The sequence below is a fragment of the Bubalus kerabau genome, chromosome 14 (assembly GCF_029407905.1).
Source record: "Bubalus kerabau isolate K-KA32 ecotype Philippines breed swamp buffalo chromosome 14, PCC_UOA_SB_1v2, whole genome shotgun sequence".
NCBI classification, from domain to species: Eukaryota; Metazoa; Chordata; class Mammalia; order Artiodactyla; family Bovidae; genus Bubalus; species Bubalus kerabau.
The window spans coordinates 27468761-27489763 of NC_073637.1; the positions used below are offsets into that span (position 1 = coordinate 27468761).

At 39.3% G+C, this 21003-nt stretch overlaps 1 long non-coding RNA gene across 1 annotated transcript; it reads right to left on the bottom strand.

Annotated features, from left to right (window-relative positions):
* Positions 1-6632: 6632 nt before the first annotated feature.
* LOC129627226 (uncharacterized) lies at positions 6633-19527 on the bottom strand. Its single transcript, XR_008702491.1, has 3 exons — positions 19502-19527; positions 19290-19415; positions 6633-7392 (listed from the first exon to the last, which is right to left on the bottom strand). It is a non-coding gene; the product is annotated as an uncharacterized LOC129627226 (long non-coding RNA).
* Positions 19528-21003: the final 1476 nt, after the last annotated feature.

A 21003-nucleotide genomic window follows, 5' to 3' on the forward strand; every position in this document is an offset into this window, starting at 1 on the left:
AGGAGCCTGGGGGGCTATAGTCCATGGGGCTGCAAAGAATTGGACACGACTGAGTGACTAAACAACAACAATAACAATATTTGTGCCTTAGGCCATGTTACCCTGAAGCCGACTGTATCTTTGATATTTTTTAGTTGTGGTACCTAGTTCATTTTTGTTTAAATCCTAAAATCAATTTGGAGAGGAGTTTCTAGAACTCATTGTTGATGACTTTTTTCCCCTAAGAACTTCCTGAAACAAAACCAAGGAGAAAAGTCATGTCTTAGAGTCTAGTTCCTGGTTTAAGCAATGACCATGTCTTACTAGTTTTCAGGAAGTCCTCTGGGTCAGTCTGGTTCCTCCACCGCCCCAAGCTAGGTGAGGCGCTTTCTTTATTCAAAGTTTTATGTCCTCTGCGGCCTTCACCTTAACGTTTTTCTTGGGGACTGCTTGGCAATAACTGAAACCCTGTTGCCTGGTGCATTCTGAAAAGGACCACAAGCCTGGGAGATGCTGTAAGGGCCAGTGATGGGGCATTTTTGTGACAGAGGTTGGGACATCTCCTGACCACAAGTATGCATGGCTGAACCATGGTGATTTCTCAGAAATGAGACACACTGCGTTCCCTCTGTCTTGTTTTCTCTTTTCCCCCTTTTTTCAAGGAGGAAGAGTTAAATGCAGACTCTGTGTAAAAATCTACATTCTTTGCATTCATTTTAAGGCAGGAGCAGGCGTACCTCTCTGCCGCCCAGTGTCCTGCAAGCCCTCCATGAATGTGACCCCAACCTTCAAGACTCCATTATAATTTCTGTCCAAGAAGACTGGATAATGACTCTTTCTCGCACTTCAGTCTATGTTAGCATGCCTAAAGTTAATCATATGAAGTCATATTTGTGGCCTTGACTTACATGGACTGGGCGACTGAAACTCAGAGAACTTGGGACTAGATGATAGGTCTCTGAGTAGCACGTCCAGGCACCTCCACCTTTCCCCAGAGTGGCTTTAAGCACTGAGGTATCTGGCCCATGAAAGCACAGCCTCCTGCCTCCAGATCCGAGGACCCAACTGCCTTCTCGGAAAGGGAGCATCAGAGAAAATGATTGTCCGCCCTGCGGATGCAGTCCCCTATACTTCCTCTCTTCCTTTGACTCTGTCCTTCTCACATCATCCCCAGAGCAAGAGCAAGAAAGCACAGAAACGCTTGCATGGGTACACACACACACATGCACACACACACACGGCCTCTCATAACACCGCTCTCTTTGGAATAGTCCTGTTTGTATTTTGTCTTTTTTAAAATTGAAGCTTAGTTGATTTACAATATTTACAATATTGTGTAGTTTCAAGAATACATCAAAGTGACATATATATATATAATTAATATTATTATTATGGGATTCCCAGGTGATGCTAGTGGTAAAGAACCTGCCTGCCAGTGCAGGAGACAAGAGAAGAGGGTTCAATCCCTGGGTTGGGAAGATCCGCTGGAGGAGAGCACAGTAACCCACTTCAGTATTCTTGCCTGGAGAATCCATGGACAGAGGAGCCTGGTGGGCTATAGTCCATAGGGTCTCAAAGAATCAGACATGACTGAAGTGACTGAGCATGCACACACATATTATTATATATAGTAATATATGTATATATATATATGTAATATGTTTCTTCTTATATATACATATTTCTATAAAATACATACATATTTTTTCAGATTCTTTTCCATTATAAGTTACTACAAGATATTGAATACAGTAGAATTTGCCAAGAACCCTGTCTGCAACCAGTACAAAGATTATTAAAATTTTTTGTCCAGGAAAATGCACAAATTCTTATACAAAGTTCTTTGTTTCTTCCTTTAAATGTGAAGAAAATGGAAGAGAGTTAATTGGCTGCTTAAACATATTAGAGTCTGTTATTAGTTAATAAAATATGTCTATGTTTACTGTTTTTTTTTAAATGTGTTGTGCCATACTAAATATTTTGCAGTAATTCCAAGCTGCCAAGAAAAAAAAAAGGTCTCAAAGGATATTTTTAGTGTGATTTTTAAGCTCTGTGAAATCAGCTCTTTTTTGGACTTTAATTAGAACCATATGACGTCAAATCTTGCCCTCAAGCTAACTGCTGATCTGCCTCCTCTAGTTGCTTCCTCTCTTCATGGCTGGTCAGGGGAGAGAGAATGAAATGCTGGCCTCAGAGATCTTCTGGTTGCTTTGCACTGAATCGTGATCCCTTGCTGGTGGAAAAGTCTATCACAGCACTCTCTCCCCATCCTTCTGCTTGTTTTTAGAACAACTCCAAAACAGACATCTTTCCAGGAGATGCATCACTTAGCACAGGGAAATGCCAAGAGCATTCTTATCTCATTGGGAAAGACCCTGATGCTGGGAAAGATTGAAGGCAAGAGGAGAAGGGGGTGACAGAGGATGAGATGGTTGGGTGGCATCACCAACTCAATGGACATGAGTTTGAGCAAACTCTGGAGATAGTGAAGGACAGGGAAGCCTGACATGCTGCAGTTCATGGGTTTGCAAAGAGTCAGACATGACTTAGTGACTGAACAACAACAATTCTTATCTCAGAATCCCTATGGTTCTTGTTTTAGGAGATTATAAGGATTTTTAAATTTTTATTTTTAAAAAATGATTTTAAAGACTAGTTCTCTGCAAAATAGCAAGTGTAATTAGAAAGGACACTTCTTTGGCTGTTTTGCTTGAAGATATTTATATTTCTAGAGGGAGAAGTCAGATTCTGGTTAAAGGAGGTCAGAGAAGTGTTTACATCAAGACGGTGAGCTTCTTATAATTCAAACTTAACCTTATCTCTATGTGATCAGACTGCTTGATCTTTATTGTTTTTAGATTACAGCAGGACAGTAGTTATATTAACAATTTAATTGGAGTTAAAAGCATTTTAGGGTACTGAAGGGGGATGTTTTCATGTCCTTATGCTGTGCTTAGTTGCTCAGTCATGTCCGACTCTTTGTGACCCCATGGACTGTAGCCCACCAGGCTTCTCTGTCCATGGGGATTCTCCAGGCAAGAATACTGAAGTGGGTTTCCATACCCTCCTCCAGGGGATCTTCCAAACCCAGGAATCGAACCCAGGTCTTCTGCATTGCAGGCAGATTCTTTACTGTCTGAGCCACCAGGGAAGCCCTTTCACGCCCTTAGTGAGTGCTATTGTCCCATGTGTCTGCTAGAGTAGACAGGCTAACACTAAAATGTGTCTGTTAGTTATTCATAGGTATTTTTTTGTGTGTGTGCAGTAAGTTTGCCTTGCTGCTAAGTCACTTCAGTCGTGTCCCACTCTGTGCGACCCCATAGATGGCAGCCCACCAGGCTCCCCCGTCCCTGGGATCCTCCAGGCAAGAATACTGGAGTGGGTTACCATTTCCTTCTCCAATGCGTGAAAGTGAAAAGTGAAAGTGAAGTCGATCAGTCGTGTCTGACTCTTAGCGACCCCATGGACGGCAGCCTACCAGGCTCCTCCCTCCATGGGATTTTCCAGGCAAGAGTACTGGAGTCGGGTGCCATTGCCTTCTCCAAGTTTGCCTTACCAAGCTTGATTTAGAGAAAATATTTTCTCCCTAAGAACATATAACCTAGAGGTTGTGAGAAACACACACTTGATTGCTTTGAAGAATTCTTTCAAAATCTCCACGTTAAAAAGTTAGCAAAGGAAACAAAAGAACAATAGTTTTACTCTTGTCATTCAAAAGCATCCAGCTGAAATAGATGTGCTACTCTTGAGGCTTAGAGAAGAAAAACCTTGATCCACATTTTCCTTCTCTCCTTTTTGAAATAATTTATGGAGGGTGGAATCCACATCCTTTTCTTCAATCGTTATCTAATAATTCACCAATTTATATATTTGTTCCAGGTTTTTTTCAACCTCTAGTCCTGAATCCAACTTGGCATGTACTACAAGCTCTTCAAACAAAAGCTTTCTCCCCAGACATGCTCCTCCCTTGTGGACCCTTAGCAACTGGTAGATGTCACCATCTACCCAGTTGGGCAAAACATGCTTCTGTGAGTTATTCTCTTCAACCACTAAATGTCATCTTTTTGGAAGACTCCTGGTCTGGACTGTTCTGTCATTCATTAAAGCAGCAGTCTGCATATAGTTTTGGACTCAATACTGATGAGTTCTTAAAATTTTAACCCATATTTACAAGGCTAACTGTGGCCAACAAAGAGAAGACATGAGATGTGAGAGAACAAGAATGGAAGTAAACCTCCTTCTCAGAGTCACGTTTACCTGTGTGTAGGTGTCCAGTGCTGATGATCCGGCCAATGCTTTTACTCCTGAGATGTGTGTGAGCAAGGTATTAGGAGGATGGCACCCCTGTCGTTCACACATGGCCATCTCTCCGAGTCCTCTTCTTTGGGAGAGAGAAACTGGAAGGTTCAAGGCTCATTGCGCCAAAGGATTTCAGAGGGAGCAGTCTTCCATCAAATGGGAAATGTGGGGCTTTTGCTGTATTTAGAAAAGAGTGAATATGAGCCTTTCATCCATCTCCAATTTCATAGGCTGCTGTTAATTTATTACAGCGATGGTTCATGGGCAAAGTAATTCAAACAAAGCAGCTCAATTTCCAGCTTGCTAACAAAGAATGTATATTAAAAGTGTGAATAAAATGTGATTTATAAGAAATCAATATTTTAAAATCCTTTGAAACCTAATTCCTGGGGCTTCTAAGATTCTAGAATTAATATATTAAGAATTTATCAATTTCTCTGCTTTGAAGAAATTGTTAAATAGCCCCCAAATGAATAAATCTATATCTTCTTTTGAAATAACCTAGTTGTTTTTTCTTGGGATTTCGTAAGTCATTATTATTCTTAGTAGTAACTTCAATTTACAACAATTTTCTTTTTTATTGTCTCTTAAAATACACAATACAGAATAATGCCACATTTTAAACACTCGATTGATGCACAGGCTCATAAAGACTCCTCTCCTCCACCTCCTATTCTGCCGCCAGCCCATCACCAGCAAGGTGAAGGCGGAGTGGGTAACCGTGAGGGTTCCCCCAGGTCCTCCGGCCATTACTGCCTTGCATTTAAGAAAACATAACCAGACTGCTGTTTGCCTTAGTCTTATTAGCCTTTTCTCTTCAAAGCATGCACCTGATTCTTTGTTTTAACTATCACAGTGTCCTGTATATGGAAGGACCTTTGGATTCATGGCTGTGTATCTTAGAGGGAAATAGATAATGATGGTAGTTACCCATTCCATGTCAAGGCTACTTTTAAAAACATCTCTCCGTACTTTCTGCTCCTCCTTACTCCTCCTGCCAGCATAGGTTAGAGCTCTATCTACTCTTTCCTAAATCCTTCTGACAACCTCTGACTAAACTATTTCTCTTTCTCCAGTTTTCATTTCTCTCTGATTCATTATCACCGGCAACTAGTATAATCCTTTTTTTCCCCATCCATTCTTTTACTAAGTGAAAAGGATTTCTTTAGTCTTTACCATTTGGCACTCTTATTTTTTATAATAATGACAAGTTTAGAGTATATTTGATACAAATACTTAATCCTGATTACTAAATCATATTTATGACCAATAATTGCATGATGTACTAAGCTATTAAATTATTTAAATAATATGTGTTTTGTGTATGTACAATCATTTTCTCTCTTCTAAAGGATTTATGTATATGTGATGCATCTTCAGTCACTAAGTCGTGTCCAAGTCTGTGACCCTATAGACTGTAGCCCACCAGTATCCTCTGTCCATAGGATTTGCCAAGCAAGAATACTGGAGTGGGTTGCCATTTCCTCCTCCAATGTATATGTGATATCATTATGTATATTATTTTTAAAATAAATTTGTATTGGAGTATAATTGCTTTGTGTGTGTGTTTCATGGCTCAGTAATGTCTGACTCTTTGTGACTCTATGGGCTGTAGCCCACCAGGCTCCTCCATCCATGGGATTTTCCCAGCGAGAATACTGGAGTGGGTTGCCATTTCCTTCTCCAGGGGAATCTTCCAGGCCCAGGAATTGAACCAGTGTCTCTTGTGCCTCCTGCATTGCAGCTAGATTTTTTACTTCTGAGCCACTGGGGAAGCCCATAATTGCTTTACAATGTTGTATTAGTTTCTGCAGTAGAATAAAAATGTGATTCTTTTAAAATGCAAATTCCATTTTGTTATCTCTGGTTTGTACTCTTTCACTGGTGTAGGATAAAGCCCCTCTCCTTAGCTGGATAAGCTGGCCTCATATGAAAGAATCTTTCTTGTGTCTCCATTGCCCACATTCCTGCTGTCCCTTCACCTGTGTGCATCTCGGATGCCACACGAGCCATCTATCATTCTCTGAATGTACTCTGACCTGTCTTGTCTCCATGTCACTGACCTTGCTGCATTATATGCGTAGAGTGACTTGTTCTGTTTTGTCTTTCTTGCGAATACCTTTGGACTCAATTCAAATACCATCTCAATGTGCCTGGCCTCCTTTCACAGAGTTAGAGACCTCCTCCTCTGCGCTCCTGTAAACTCTTGCACATGCCTCTACTCCATGTATTTTGATGACTCTCTTCTACAGGGACCATGTTTCATTTATTTTGGTGTCCCCAGCATCAATCAGAATACCAAAAAATAGTAGAGATAAGCAAAATAAATATTTATTTAATAAATAAGTGAATTAATGAATCAGCAGAAGTGAAGGTGAGGCAACTTAATTACCAGGAAATAGAAATTAAAAGGATAAAGAAATATACAAGGCATATGCAATTAATCAAGTGTTTTTTTTAAATCAATTGAGCAAAAGACATAGTATTGGACAGGGCAAATTTTTTGTTCTGTTTCTATAGTGTTATGGGAAAACCCTGAATGAATGTTTCAGCCAACCCAATATTTGCAAAAGGTAACAAAATTCAACATTTCAGACTCAAAGCTATCAACCCGGCCCCACCCCAATTCATCTTCCCATCTTAGCATCACCTCTACCCCAGATCACACTTCATGGCCTTGTTCGAGGTCTATTTTTTGCCCCTGGACCTCACTCTTAGTTTTCTCCAATCAGTAAGCTTCTGTTAGTCTCCTGGCCTCCTGTCTACTTTTTAGAGTCTCACAACTCCTGCCTTTATGATTGACACCTCAGTTGCTGTGCTGATCTAGATTGAAGAGGGAAGAGGTTTATTTTGTGGCTCTTTTACTTCCATTGAGATCAAAGGCAATTGAGGCTCAATTTGGATTTTGGATGTTACTGCATTTTTTTTAAGTGCAAAAGTCGATTTGTGTTCCTTTATATATACACTCATGATGGTTGCTGCTTTTAGTTAGCAAAGTTAGATTTATAGACACTATTTTTTTCCCCAGACTTGCTTAAACTTTTGTCAATTGATTCCAGATGAAGGGTAAAACTGGAAATGCCTCCATGACTTGAATTGTCAGGTTTCATGTCACTGTGGATAAATAAAATGGAATTTAATACAAGAGTCATTCAGCTACATCTTTCAATTAAGACATTTTATGCAAACAGTAAAGTCCAGAGAATACTCAGTTATAATTGTTAAACTTTAAAACAAATGATGCGCAATTTAGAGCAATATTTTTAAAGCATAAATATCTGGTATCATCTGAATCTTTATTTTGAATATCAATAGTTCAAAGCTACTGTTTATTCTAATTGTATTTAATCCTGTTTTTATGTTTAAGACTAAATGAAGAAATTCACCCTGTAATCTACATTAATGATAATAAAATTTGTTAGCATTTCTGGATTATTTACTATACATCTGTCTGGCATTTTGTTTATATGCTTTAATTTAAATCTCACAACCAGCTATGAGGTAGGCATTACTTCCTCTGCTTTGCTAATATGAACATGGGCTTCCCCAGTGGCAGAGCAGTAAAGAAACGGCCTGCCAATGCAGGAGATGCAAGAGACATGGGTTTGATCCGTGGATCAGGAAGATCCCCTGGAGGAGGAAATGACTATTCCAATATTCTTGCCTGAAAAATCCAGTGGGCAGAGGAGCCTGTTGGGCTACAGTCCATGGGGTCACAAAGAGTGGGACACAACTGAGAACCCATGCACAATAAGAGCATGGAGCCTCAGAAGCGGAAGTGTCATTCCCAGTGGAAGCAGCTCTTGATTAGAGGGGCGGAGGCTTGAATTCACATCTACATGATAAGTCTATGCAAAAGCCACCAGTCACTCCTGCCCACCACCTATATACTACATTACCTCCAAGCCTAAGGTTGGAAGCATTTCAGGGAAAGTGATTGTAGTTCTGATGCTTTGAGACTTCACTACATATCAGCATCCAACTCTTTTGTGGGCCATTTCATGTATGCAGTCACTAAATGGGTAGGATTAATGAGAGTAAGGCGGTTTTGTCTTTTTTTTAATGTTCCTTTTCTGGACTCATCATTCTGCTTGCCCTATGACCAGCAGAGAGGAAGTTAAAGAGTATCTGAGGCTTATCTTAGGTGGTTGATCCTAGGCTTTGTTGGGTAGAAGAATGAGCACAGTTTAGTTCAGATCTGTTGCTCAGTCGTGTCCGACTCTTTGCGACCCCATGAATCACAGCACGCCAGGCCTCCCTGTCCATCACCAACTCCCGGAGTTCACTCAGACTCACATCCATCGAGTCAGTGATGCCATCCAGCCATCTCATCCTCTGTCGTCCCCTTCTCCTCCTGCCCCCAATCCCTCCCAACATCAGAGTCTTTTCCGATGAGTCAACTCTTCACATGAGGTGGCCAAAGTATTGGAGCTTCAGCCTTAGCATCAGTCCTTCCAAAGAACACCCAGGACTGATCTCCTTTAGAATGGACTGGTTGGATCTCCTTGCAGTCCAAGGGACTCTCAAGAGTCTTCTCCAACACCACAGTTCAAAAGTATCAATTCTTTGGCACTCAGCTTTCTTCACAGTCCAACTCTCACATCCATACATGACTACTGGAAAAACCATAGCCTTGATTAGATGGACCTTTGTTGGCAAAGTAATATCTCTGATTTTTAATATGCTATCTAGGTTGGTCATAACTTTCCTTCCAAGGAGTAAGCATCTTTTAATTTCATGGCTGCAATCACCATCTGCAGTGATTTTGGAGCCCCCAAAAGTAAAGTCTGACACTGTTTCCACTGTTTCCCCATCTATTTCCCATAAAGTGATGGGACCAGATGCCATGATCTTAGTTTTCTGAATGTTGATATTTAAGCCAACTTTTTCACTCTCCTCTTTCACTTTCATCAAGAGGCTTTTGAGTTCCCCTTCACTTTCTGCCATAAGGGTGGTGTCATCTGCATAACTGAGGTTATTGATATTTCTCCTGGCAATCTTGATTCCAACTTGTGCTTCCTCCAGCCTAGCATTTCTCATGATGTACTCTGCATAGAAGTTAAATAAGCAGGGTGACAATATATAGCCAGTACATCAAGAATGAGCACAGGAGCCAGTTAAAATGCATATCCTGGGAACTTGTTCCTCAAGATGAGCTTCAGTAAATCTGGGATGGAGTCTGACTGTCTAAATTAGTAACAAGCGCCCCTGGTTCTTTTTTTTTCTCCTTTTTGAAAAATGCAATATAGTTAACATTTAACGTTTTATTAGCTGCTGTCATGCAATGTAATGATTTGATCATATTTGTATATATTGTGAAAGGATCACCACAATTAGTCTAGTTAACATCCATCATTGTACACAACTACAGATTTTTCTTTCAATGATAAGTTTTAAGATCTATTCTCTTAGCAACTTTTATTTTTTAATTTAAATTTATTTATATTTAATTAGAGGATAATTGCTTTGCAGTATTATGTTGGTTTCTGCCATACATAAACATAAATCAGCCATAAGTACACAGATGTCCCCTCCCTCTTAGAAACTTTTAAATATGCAATACAGCACTATTAACTAGTCACAATGATGCACATTACATTCCCATGAAATAAATATTTTATAACCTCAAGTTCATATCTTTTGACTCCCTTTACCCATTTGGCCCACCCTCTATCCCTTATCCTCAGGAAACTGCCCATTTGTTCTCTGTATGAGAGAGCAGAATTTTGTTTTTTTCCCCCAAATCATCTTTATTGTTATATACTTAGTGTCTCAGAGCTAGGGTTTCACCAGAGAAACAGAAATCAGTAGGATAGAGATTTGTTGTAAGGAATTGGCTTATGTGATTGTTGGGGCTGGCTAGTTAAGTTTGAAACTCTCAGGGCAATCTATTAGGAAGGATATATGAGCTTGGTTTTTATTTGTTTGTTTTAGATTCCACAAAAAAGTGAGAATAAATGGTATCTGCCTTTCTCTGTATGACTCATTTCACTTAGCATAATGACCTTAAGGTCCATCCATGTTGCTGAAGTGGCAAAATTTCATTCTTTCTTATGGCTGAGTAGTATTCCGTTGTGTATATATACGTGTGTGTGTGTGTATGTGTATATATACACACCACATCTTCTTTATCCATTCATCCATCAATGGATATTTACACTGTTTCTATATCTTGGTTATTATAAATAGTGCTGTGATGAATATGGGGGTACAACCATCCCTGATTCTGATATAAGTGGTACAGTGAACAGAATCTGAGAAACCAGTTTAGACCCTAGAATGATGCTGCATAACAGAAAGACAGGTTTCCTAATAGAAAGATAATATAGGTCACAAATGGGTCATTTAAAATTTTGTAGTGGTCACATTTAAAAAGCAAAAAGAAACAGATAAAATTAATTTTAATAATATTTGGTTACCCCATGCATTCAAAAATACTATTTAAAAGTTAGAATATATAAAAATAATTGAGATATTTTTAAGTTTTTTTATACCAAGCTTTTAAGCAGTTTATGCTTAGGACGCTTGTCGATTTAGACCAGCCACATATCATGGGCTCGGTAGTTACATGTGGCTGCCATATGTGACAGAGCAAGTCTAGAATCAGAGAGGGACATAGCTGGAACTTTGTTTCAAGGTCAAGTCACAACTGAGGCTCAGATGAGTTACCAAACATGTCTTCAGATTACTTGCTGTGTTAAGCATATCCCACACACTGGAAGTAGGCATGACAATAGAAAAGCCCCTAAATCTTCTCCCTTGCTAAAATGAGATGATGCTGTGCTATGAGGACCATGCCATGGGCGCATCCATAGAAAATGATGTTCATTTTCTACCTGGAGAAAGTATTAGTACTGCTCACTCCTGGTCAGCTCTGAACCTTTTGGAACTGAGGCTTGAACTTGAAACATAGAGTAGCCTTTGCTAATATACATGGAATTCATGTTTCATATCCATACTTAATTCTCATACTTAAAGGGCCCAACCCTTTTCCCCCAAAGGCAATTTTAAATTGCCCAGGAACAGAAGGCACCATAGCTTTGATACAAGGATATAAGTTTGGTTATTCACAAATTATACTAAGGCATGGTTTTTGTGTTGCATTTAAATGGCTTTCCTGTGTTGTGTATTTGAAGCACATGGAAAAAAAAAATACAAACTATTGAAATAGCACTTTGGGATTGATTAAAACTTTGAATTCAGAGTTATATTATAGCTCAGATTGCTTCAGATTGCTGGCATATGTAGACTCATATGCTAACACATCCTAAAGTTTCAAATATCTCTTATCTCACATATGTATACACATAGACAATCAATCTAGAGTTACTGATCTTGCATTTAATAACACTGCACTGGATATATTGGCCAAAGTCAGATAAATTAAAGCTAGCAAATATGATACACTCAAACTATTAGAAGCAATAAAAACCTAGAATACAAAGGTATATTTGCCAAGGTCAGATATATGGTATAATAAGTGTGTTCAGAGTTCAGAGGAAGGAGAGGTTATTCTGGGCTAGGTGAGTAGGAGCAGGAGTCTTGAAACCAGTGGAGCTTGAGTTTGACTTGGCTGCTGAACTTAAAGCTTCTAGCACTGCAGGCATGAATTCACCGTCTCATGCATTACAGTTCCATCAACTTCAGTGGCTGGGCAGGGATGCTGAGGACACAGTGGCTGTAATGTGCTCTTGGAATCTCAGTACCATTCCCACTGTAGCATGTGGTCAGTGTTATCAGGCAGAAGGAGTTTCTCTATTCCAGTCCTGGTGAGCCTGGGTGCTAAACTCGAGGCTCAGAATAACTCATGGAGATTTCTACACACCCCAAAGTGGTGTTCTCCTCTGCATAAAGGAAGGATGTGGGCTAGCGTGTTCTGCTCTGATAGAGATAGTGGAAGGAAGAAGAGGGAAAGGATAGATTAGAAACTCAAGTTCCACTTTTTGACATAACTGCAAATTTGTGTAGGGTAATATTTATCCTCCTGAGTAGTCAACTTCAGCCTTTTTGATTTTAATGATTCCCATGGACAATAAAGATGTACATTTTATTAACTTCTCAGCTGTGTCATGCTAATTAAGATGTTTTGCAGGTCTAAAGTTCTTCCCACTGGAGTTTTGCCAAAATAATAGATCTGGGAAGTATAACTTTAAACTACATGTAGTTTCAATTGTATTGCTTTAAAATACAGTTCCTAAAAGTCTACAGTTCGCAAATGGATTTCTGGAATACCCTTGAATCCCACAGACATTGTCAAGAAGTTTAGGAGATTCTTCGCTTCATTGCATGAATATATTCCAGTTAGGTCTGACTTTTCATGAAGAAGCAGAAGGCTGCATATTGGTATTCTTTGAGATGTGTTGGGATAGATGAGGCTATTCTTTTTTTACTTTTATTTTTTTAATTTAATTTTATTTTTAAACCTCAAACACTGTATTAGTTTTGCCAAACATCAAAACAAATCCGCCACAGGTAATACCTGTGGCTATTCTTTTTTTAAAGTGTCTTCTTCACAGCTGCCATGGTGTGTGTGTGTATGTGTCTGTGTGTGTCTGTGTGTCTGTGTGTGTGTGCTCAGTTGCTTAGTTTTGTCCCACTCTTTGCAACTCCATGGTCTGTAGTCTGCCAGGCTCCTCTATCCATGGAATTTTCCAGGCAAGAATAATATTCCATAAATTAATATTCTTCTCTTTTAACAAGGCTTTGGAAATACTGAATTAAGCATACATATTTTTAAGTGGGATAAGACCTGTGATATGCATTGCCATAAGTATAAGCATATATTTGAAATCCATTAATCATTATATTATTTCCTTAGCCAGGTCTGGAACGCATGCAATTTAAGAAAGAAGGGCACATTTTGTAGAGAAGTATTGGGTGTGGGGATTAGGGAGTAATGGTGGGTAAGTAGTTGCAAGACTCCTTTGTCCGAGAAATTCTTTAGGCAAGAATACTGGTGTGGGTCACCCTTCTCTTCTCCAGGGGATCTTCCTGACCCAGGGATCAAACCCAGGTCTCCTGCATTGCAGGCAGATTCTTTATTGTCTAAGCTACCAGGGAAGTCTGCTTGAGTTAAGATCAATATTATTTATCATCTACAGTGTTTTTCTGGTTTCCAAGAGGCAAGGGAAAAGATTTTATGATTTAGGTATTCACTGTGCCTTCTAAAAAGGAATGGAACTTGGAAGTCTCACAAGGTCTATCTATATATCTATCTCAGCAATTTCACTCATAAATAAATGCCTCAAATAATTGAAAATAGATATTCAGACAAAACTTGTCCAGGAATGTTCATAACAGCAGTGTTGACAACAGGCAAAAGATAAAAACAACCCAAATGTCTATCAATGGATGGATGGATTAAAAAATGTGGTATACTTATACCAAGGGATATTATTCAGTAATAAACAGGAATGAAGTTCTGATATATGCTACAACATGGATGAACGTTGAGAACAATAATGCCATTTGCAATTGCCATCAAAAAATAAAACACTTAGAAATAAATTTAACAAAGGAGGGAAACAACTTGTACCCTGAAAACTATAAGACATTAATGAAAGGAATTGAGGACAACACAAATAAATGGAAAGATATTCCATGCTCATGATGCAAAGAATTAATACTGTTAAAATTCCATACTACCCAAAGCAATCTATAGATTCAATGCAATTCCTGTCAAAATTCCAGTGGTATCATGGAACCACAGAAGACCACAAATAGCCTAAGCAATTTTGAGAGAGAACAAAACTGCAGGCATCATACTTCCTGACTTCAAACTATATTACAAAACTATAGTAATCAAAGCCATATGGTATTGGCATAAAACAGGCACATATTTCAATGCAAAAGTATAGAGAGACAAGAAATAAATATATTTATATATATATTCATTAATTTATGACAAAGGAGCCAGGAATATACACTGGGGAAAGGACAATCTCTTCAATAAACGGTTTTGAGAAAAACTGGATAGCCACATGCAGAGTCAAACTTGACCATTACCTGACATCATACATAACATATCTCAAAATGGATTAGAAACTTGAATGTAAGACATAAGATGATGAAACTCCTAGAAGAAAACCTAGGTGGTAAGCTCCTTGGTATCAGTCTTGGCGATGATGTTTAGATTTGACACCAAAAGCAAAGGCAGCAAAACCAGAACAAATGTGGGTCTACATTGGGTCTACTTTTAACAGGTCTATATTAAACCAAAAAACTTGTGCACAGGAAAGAAAATTATCAACTAAATGAAATGGCAGAATGTCAGAAAATATTTGCAAATAATATATCTGATAATGGGTTAATATCCAAAATATATAAAGAACTCATAAAACTCTGATTAAATAATGGGCAGAGGATCTGAATAGACAGTTTTCCAAAGAAGACATACAGACACACAGACCAACTGATAAATGAAAAGGTGTGCAACATCATTAATCATTAGGAAAATGCAAATCAAAACCATGGTGAGATATCACTTCACATCTGTTAAAATGGCTATTATCAAAAAGACAATTACAAGTGTCAGTAAGGATGTGGAGAAAAGAGATCCTTTGTGCTGTTGGTGGGAATGTAAATTGGCATAGCTATCAGTGGCTCAGAGGGTAAAGTATCTGCCAGCAATGTGGGGGACCTGGGTCTGATCCCTGAATCTGGAAGGTCCCCTGGAGAAGGGAATGGCAACCCACTCCAGTATTCTTGCCTGGAGAATTCCATGGAGAAAGGAGTCCACGGGGTTGCAAAAAGTTGGACACAACTGAGCAACTAACACTTTCACATTATGGAAAACAGTATGGAGATTCCTCAAAAAATTAAAAATAGAACTATCATGTCATCCAGCAATTCTATTTCTAGGTATTTATCTGAAGGAAACAAAAACACTAACTTGAAAATAAATCTCCACCCGTATATTCACTGGAGCATTGTTTGCTACAGCCATGACATGGAAGCAACTTTAATTGTCCATAGGTAAATAAATGGATAAACAAAATGTATATTCAATGGCATATTACTCAGCCATGAAAAAAGAACTTTTATAATTCGTAACAACATGGATGGACCTAGAGGCAATATGCCAAGTCAAATAAGTTAGACAGAGGGAGACAAATACTTTATGACCTTGTATGTGGAAACTTAAGAAAAAAAAAAAAGTCCTAGATACAGTGAGAGATTGGTGTTTGCTGGAGGTGAGGAATAGGAGGTGGGTGAAATGGATAAAGGTGGTCTTCAGTTATAAAACAAGTCCTCCTGGGGATGTAATTTGCAGCATAGAGATATAGTTAATGATATTGTACTGTATATTTCAAAGTTGTTAAGGGAATAGATCTTAGAAATTCTCAAAAGAAAAAAGAATTGTACCTATAAAAATTTTCTATTTCTGCCAAGCTTTTTTAATTCTATCCATTTAGTGAAGCCCATGTGTGCAATGCCAGAGGCTCTTGCTCCACCCTTAACCTTTAGGATGGGCAGGAGGCAAACTGGTTGTCATCCAGGTTTGCCTGGACAGTGTCGGGGGCCTGTGGTCTCAGAGTCCTGACTCATCAACCTTTTCTTTTACTCTAAAGTGGGTAGTATATTATGTGCTTATCTGGATAGAGGATGTCCTTTTTGTCTGCTCTTCTATTGAAGGCAAAAAGCAAAGCAATGAGCTAGGGATTTACCCAGAGTGCTTATTTATTTACTTATTTATTATAATTTAGCCTTCCTGCTAGGGGAAGGGAAGCAATGTTCACGCTTGGTTGAGTATTAACCCCAGAGCTTGTCTTTCATCTCAAAGATAAACGCTTCTTCATGGGAGAAGTCAAGGCAAGGAGGTGGTTGGTAAGGCCGTGGAAAGAAAAAGTAATTGTTTTCAGCACCTTGCCAGCATGAGTATGGAGATGGAAGACTCAGCTTTCTTTCCTTTCGACTGGATGGAACGGTTTTTCATTTTCGCAATATTTGCAATTATCTTGTCAATGTTTGCATCTCCATTTGTGGGCACTCAGTGTTCACTTTCCAATGAGCATCTGCGGCCTTCCAGCCGATGGCATGCTGGAGTTTTCATTTTCCGCTTCCCACCACGCAGCAGCACACGCGAATAAACCCTGAAATGCTCAGAACTGCTGAGGCTAGCAGATGAAGCATGGGCTTGGAGGAGGCCCCACATCATTACGCTGTCATTCAAATGTGACACCACAGAACATTGGATCCCTGGGATGTTGCCTTTATTCTCTAGCATGAAGTCCTAGTAGAGAGCTTGACAGTCACTTGGCTTCTTGGAGCATTGGCGCAATATGGCGCTAGGAGCACTGTGTTACATGATGTCCATTCCTCTTTGAGGATGAGAGTGTGTGTTTCAGACTTTGAATAGAAAGTTTTTTTGTAGCAGGTTAGCCACATGTGCTAAGTGAACTAAAATTTACTTAATGAGAGACACTACTAGTCACTTCTGATAATCTAATCTAATTGGTATAAATTTGTAGACTAGGTGATGCTATTATTCCCATTACAGAGACAGAGACAGTCCAGCTTCACAATCTGACAAAGCAGGAACAAATTCAGGTCTTTCTGGTTCAACTCGCAAGTCTGTTCTTGTTTTGTTATGTTATATTGAAAAGTGAAAAGTAAACACAGATACACCATCTAGTTTATGGACCTAAGAAATTTATATCAATGTGTAGTCAAGGACTGCACTGTAATGAAACAGACCAGTGGTCTCATAGCTTGTTTTGACTGTGATGAATATTTGTACCACAGAAGTACAAATTTGAAATACACGGGGTTGATACTTCCACTTGTTTAAATGTTGTCTAGAGGCTAAAATTCCTGTAGAGTTGAACTGTCACCTCTTCCCTCTCCAAATGGTTCTCAATCTTTCACCCTCTCAGAGAGAATGAAGTTAATCTTCCTACTGAAACGGTACTTCGTATTTAAGTTGAGATCCACTTGCCATCCTCATGGCCCCCAGACTTTATTGCTCTATTACAAACATTATTTCATGTCCTGCTGTTGAAGTCTGTAGCCTTTCAGAGCTTTAGGCCAGTAATGCAAAGTGCTTTGTCATCCGTGATCTATGCTGCAATCACAGGTGGGGAGGTGGGAAGAATTTTTATTCTCCTCGTCTTTGTGATGTTAATGATTCTCTCGACAAAACCACTTCATTTTGTGTAAAATTAGAGATTCATAACCTGTGAAACCCATAAAGACTTAGTACCCTCAGACTGCTGATGACCATTGAAGGAAGTAGAGTCAATTCCGTCTGTACTTTCATAAACAAGGGGAAAAAAAAACAACTTTAAAAATTCTTTGACCCTGCTTTTTGCCATTTGAATGGTCATGGTTGAGTGGAAAATCAATGAGGTCCTGTGAGAATAGCACCTCAGTGTTGCCGACAAGGCACACAAAAATCCAACTTTTCACATGAGATGCAGATTGCCTTTGCTTCATTTACTCTCTTAAGACACATTAAAATCAAAGCTATCGCCCCATTTGGCCATCTGTCAATGCTCACCACACAGTAAGTGGGTCGACTTTGTTCTTGAATCACCAGAATACGAGAATGTTTTGTTGTTGTAATAAATGATTTCAGGCTTAAGAGACAGAAATAAATCAATGCAATTTATAAAGTTGGGGTGGAAATGTTAGATGCTGTTTTTATAAACCGCGGAGAATTATATATGGATGAGTTGCAATAAATAAAGCATAGCTTTAGCAGTTCACAACAATAAATGATAAAGATGAGATAAATTAGTGTATGGCCTTTTATCTGGAATCATCTCTTGCTTTCCCCAAAGGCACACCAAGGTCCTTTGCTCGTTAAATTGCAAATTTTGGGTTTGAATGTAACATGGTAAATAATGGCTCCCCATTTTCCTCCTAAAGTTCAATTTCCAAAGTTTGGCTTGCAGGAGACCCCAAACCAGAAAACCTAGTTTCTGAAGGTTCCCATGCAATTGTACTCCTGTTTATTAACAATGAATTGCCTTTTAACAATGGCTTGCATTTTCAGATTGAATATACTGAATCTAGTTGGCTGACCCTGAACTGGTTAAACACAAGTGCTCACCCTGCAGGTGCTGGGTCAGAGAACTTGTGTGGCCAACATCTTCAGAGCTGGTTCAGGAAACAGAGCACTCTGGGCCATGCAGACTGGACCGTAGAGGCTCTTATTCTCACAGCCAAGTTCCAAGTTGGCTTCCTTGGCTTACCAATTGTAGGAGATTAGATTTTCCTATGCTGGTGCATTTGATCAGGCAAAAGGAGTAGCAAAGAGTAAGCACAGTTAATAAGTAGTCAGTCACAGATTCTCCTAAACATGGTTTTGTACAGAGATTTGTGAGTTAGTCTGTTGGAAAAATAGAAACCACAAAACAATAAAATACGTAATATTGGAAAAAAACTGAATAATATCCAACTACAAGCAAAATGCCTTCCTCTTTAAGGCATCATTTCTTTTCAAGGCTTAATTTGTTTTGATGAGAAATCTCATTCGGTTCCAATATTATCACTGCGTCCTTAAAAAAAAATATGGCAATAACAACAATACGATAGTGGTTCCTGAAATATATTTTATGGAACTCTAGTTTGATGAGTTCACAGATATTCTCGTTGAAGCAGTATTTTATATCATTACTTTGTGTCTTGGGAGAGAACCGCATGCTCCTTTAGATATTAAACACTTGAAGAAATCCAACAATAAAGAAATAGAGTCCACTTTTTCAACTCTGTCTTTTGCAGAATGAATTTCTGAAGAACTCATTTTGTATACTGTGATCAGTGAAAAACAGATAATTTTCCAGAGGTGACTGCCGGGGTCCAGCCCCAGCTGATCCAGGGTATTCGAAGGAGAGACGGCATAGGCGAGGGTCAGGAAACAACTGCTTAATTACACGTTAATTAAGGATACAAAGAGTAATAGAATGAGGATAGCTCAGTAGGAAAATTCAGTGGAGAAAAGAGGCTGAGTAGCTTGGTTTACGCGGGAGACCAATAAAACTTCAAGACAAGAAGTTTGCACCACTTACGTAGGCCGCAGGCGTCCTTCCGTTCTCCCGAAGGAGAGGAGACATTGAGGCCTCCCCGGTCGGATCTTAGAAGCCCAGGCATAATTAGCAAGCATGGTGGGTTCCGCGCTCCCGATGGAGACTCAGCTAGAATTTGGGAGAGAGAGTGACATGGGGAGACCAAGTTTCAGTGAACAAGGCCCGCACTTTATTTTCCAAAGTAGTTTTTATACCTTAAGTTATGCATAGAGGATAGTGGGGGAAGGGGAGGAGTCATGCAAGGACAGCAGTTCCTGGTTCTAATCGAAGCCAGGCTTTCAAACTTATCATATGCAAAAGTTCAGGTGATTGACATCATCTGGCCCGGAGGCCTGTTAACATTTTAAGAAACTTATTTTTCTCTAAAGGTGATTATTCCAAAGTCAGGCACCAGCCTTCCAAAAAGCATTGGACAAAGCTGCATTTTACATTTCTATACACCCATTATATCAATCAATACACTGCCAAGGACACAGTAGGTAAGGAGTATGGAGACTTAGCAGCAAACATTGGCCCAACAAGTGAAAAACCCTTCACCAATACAATTTCTAATCAATCTTTTAACTACTCAAAGGAATCTGTGTTTAGGCAGTTTAGAACATCTCCTGCCTCTCACAGTTGGGAGGCTCTGAACAATCACATGTGGCCGGAAAAACCCATTCAGGCAGGCTAGAGGATTTCCAAAGGAGTTTGTAGGTTGAAACACTGTCACACCCAGGAATTATTAACTGGAGCTGTAAGCTAACTCTTTTTTTCAGAGAGAGCTAGTGGGGGACAGCCCCCTGTAAAGTCAGAGGTGTAGGTGAAAGCACAAAGCAGAAAGTAGGCAGACTCTGGTTTGGGGGGTAGATGCTCGAGAATTTCCAGGGGGACTCCTGAGGCTCAATCCCGCCTTTGCGTATGCCGAGCCTCCTTCCTCATGACCTTTGTCATGGGCGGAGTTCCTCACGCTGGCTCCCGGCAGTGATAGAATTCCAGTTGAGCTATTCCAGATCCTGAAAGATGATGCTGTGGAATGTGCTGCACTCAATATGCAATATGCACTCAATATGTAATATGCACTCAATATGCAATATGCCGGCTCCCGGCAGGTGACTATTATGATCACTTCTGATCACTTTCAAGAATGCCTGTGTAATTCATAAAAGTTTGTTTTTTTCTAATACCTCCTCTTTTTTATGTCTTCCTCTTCCTTTTCCAGAAGAAGTTTGTATCAATATAATACATTGTTTTTGTTTTATTTCCAGTTATCATAGCACAAAGAAACTGGTCGTAACCCCAAATATCTGACAATAAGAGATAGAGAAGTAAGACGTGGTGTGTGAATGGGTAGAATGCCCATCTAAATTCAGAAATGTGAACTAAGGTTACATTTTACAGCACAGAAGTTCTCAAAAATGCAATATTTAGTCCAATAAACTTGGGAGAGAACAAGATTTATAGTAAAAACAAAAATGAATAATATACATATTTTATTACTGAATTAATATTGCATGAGCTATGTATGTGTGAGATACAAATACCTAAGTAAACGTACAGAAGGTGGATGGAAAAGGCAGATATGAAATGTGCTAGACCTGAATGCCTGTTGTGGGAGGAGACTGAACTAGGAGGCAAACAGGACAGTGGAGAAGATAAAAGATAAAGCATAACGCAGTGCAATGTGGTAAGATAAGGACCTTCTTTGGGCCAATGA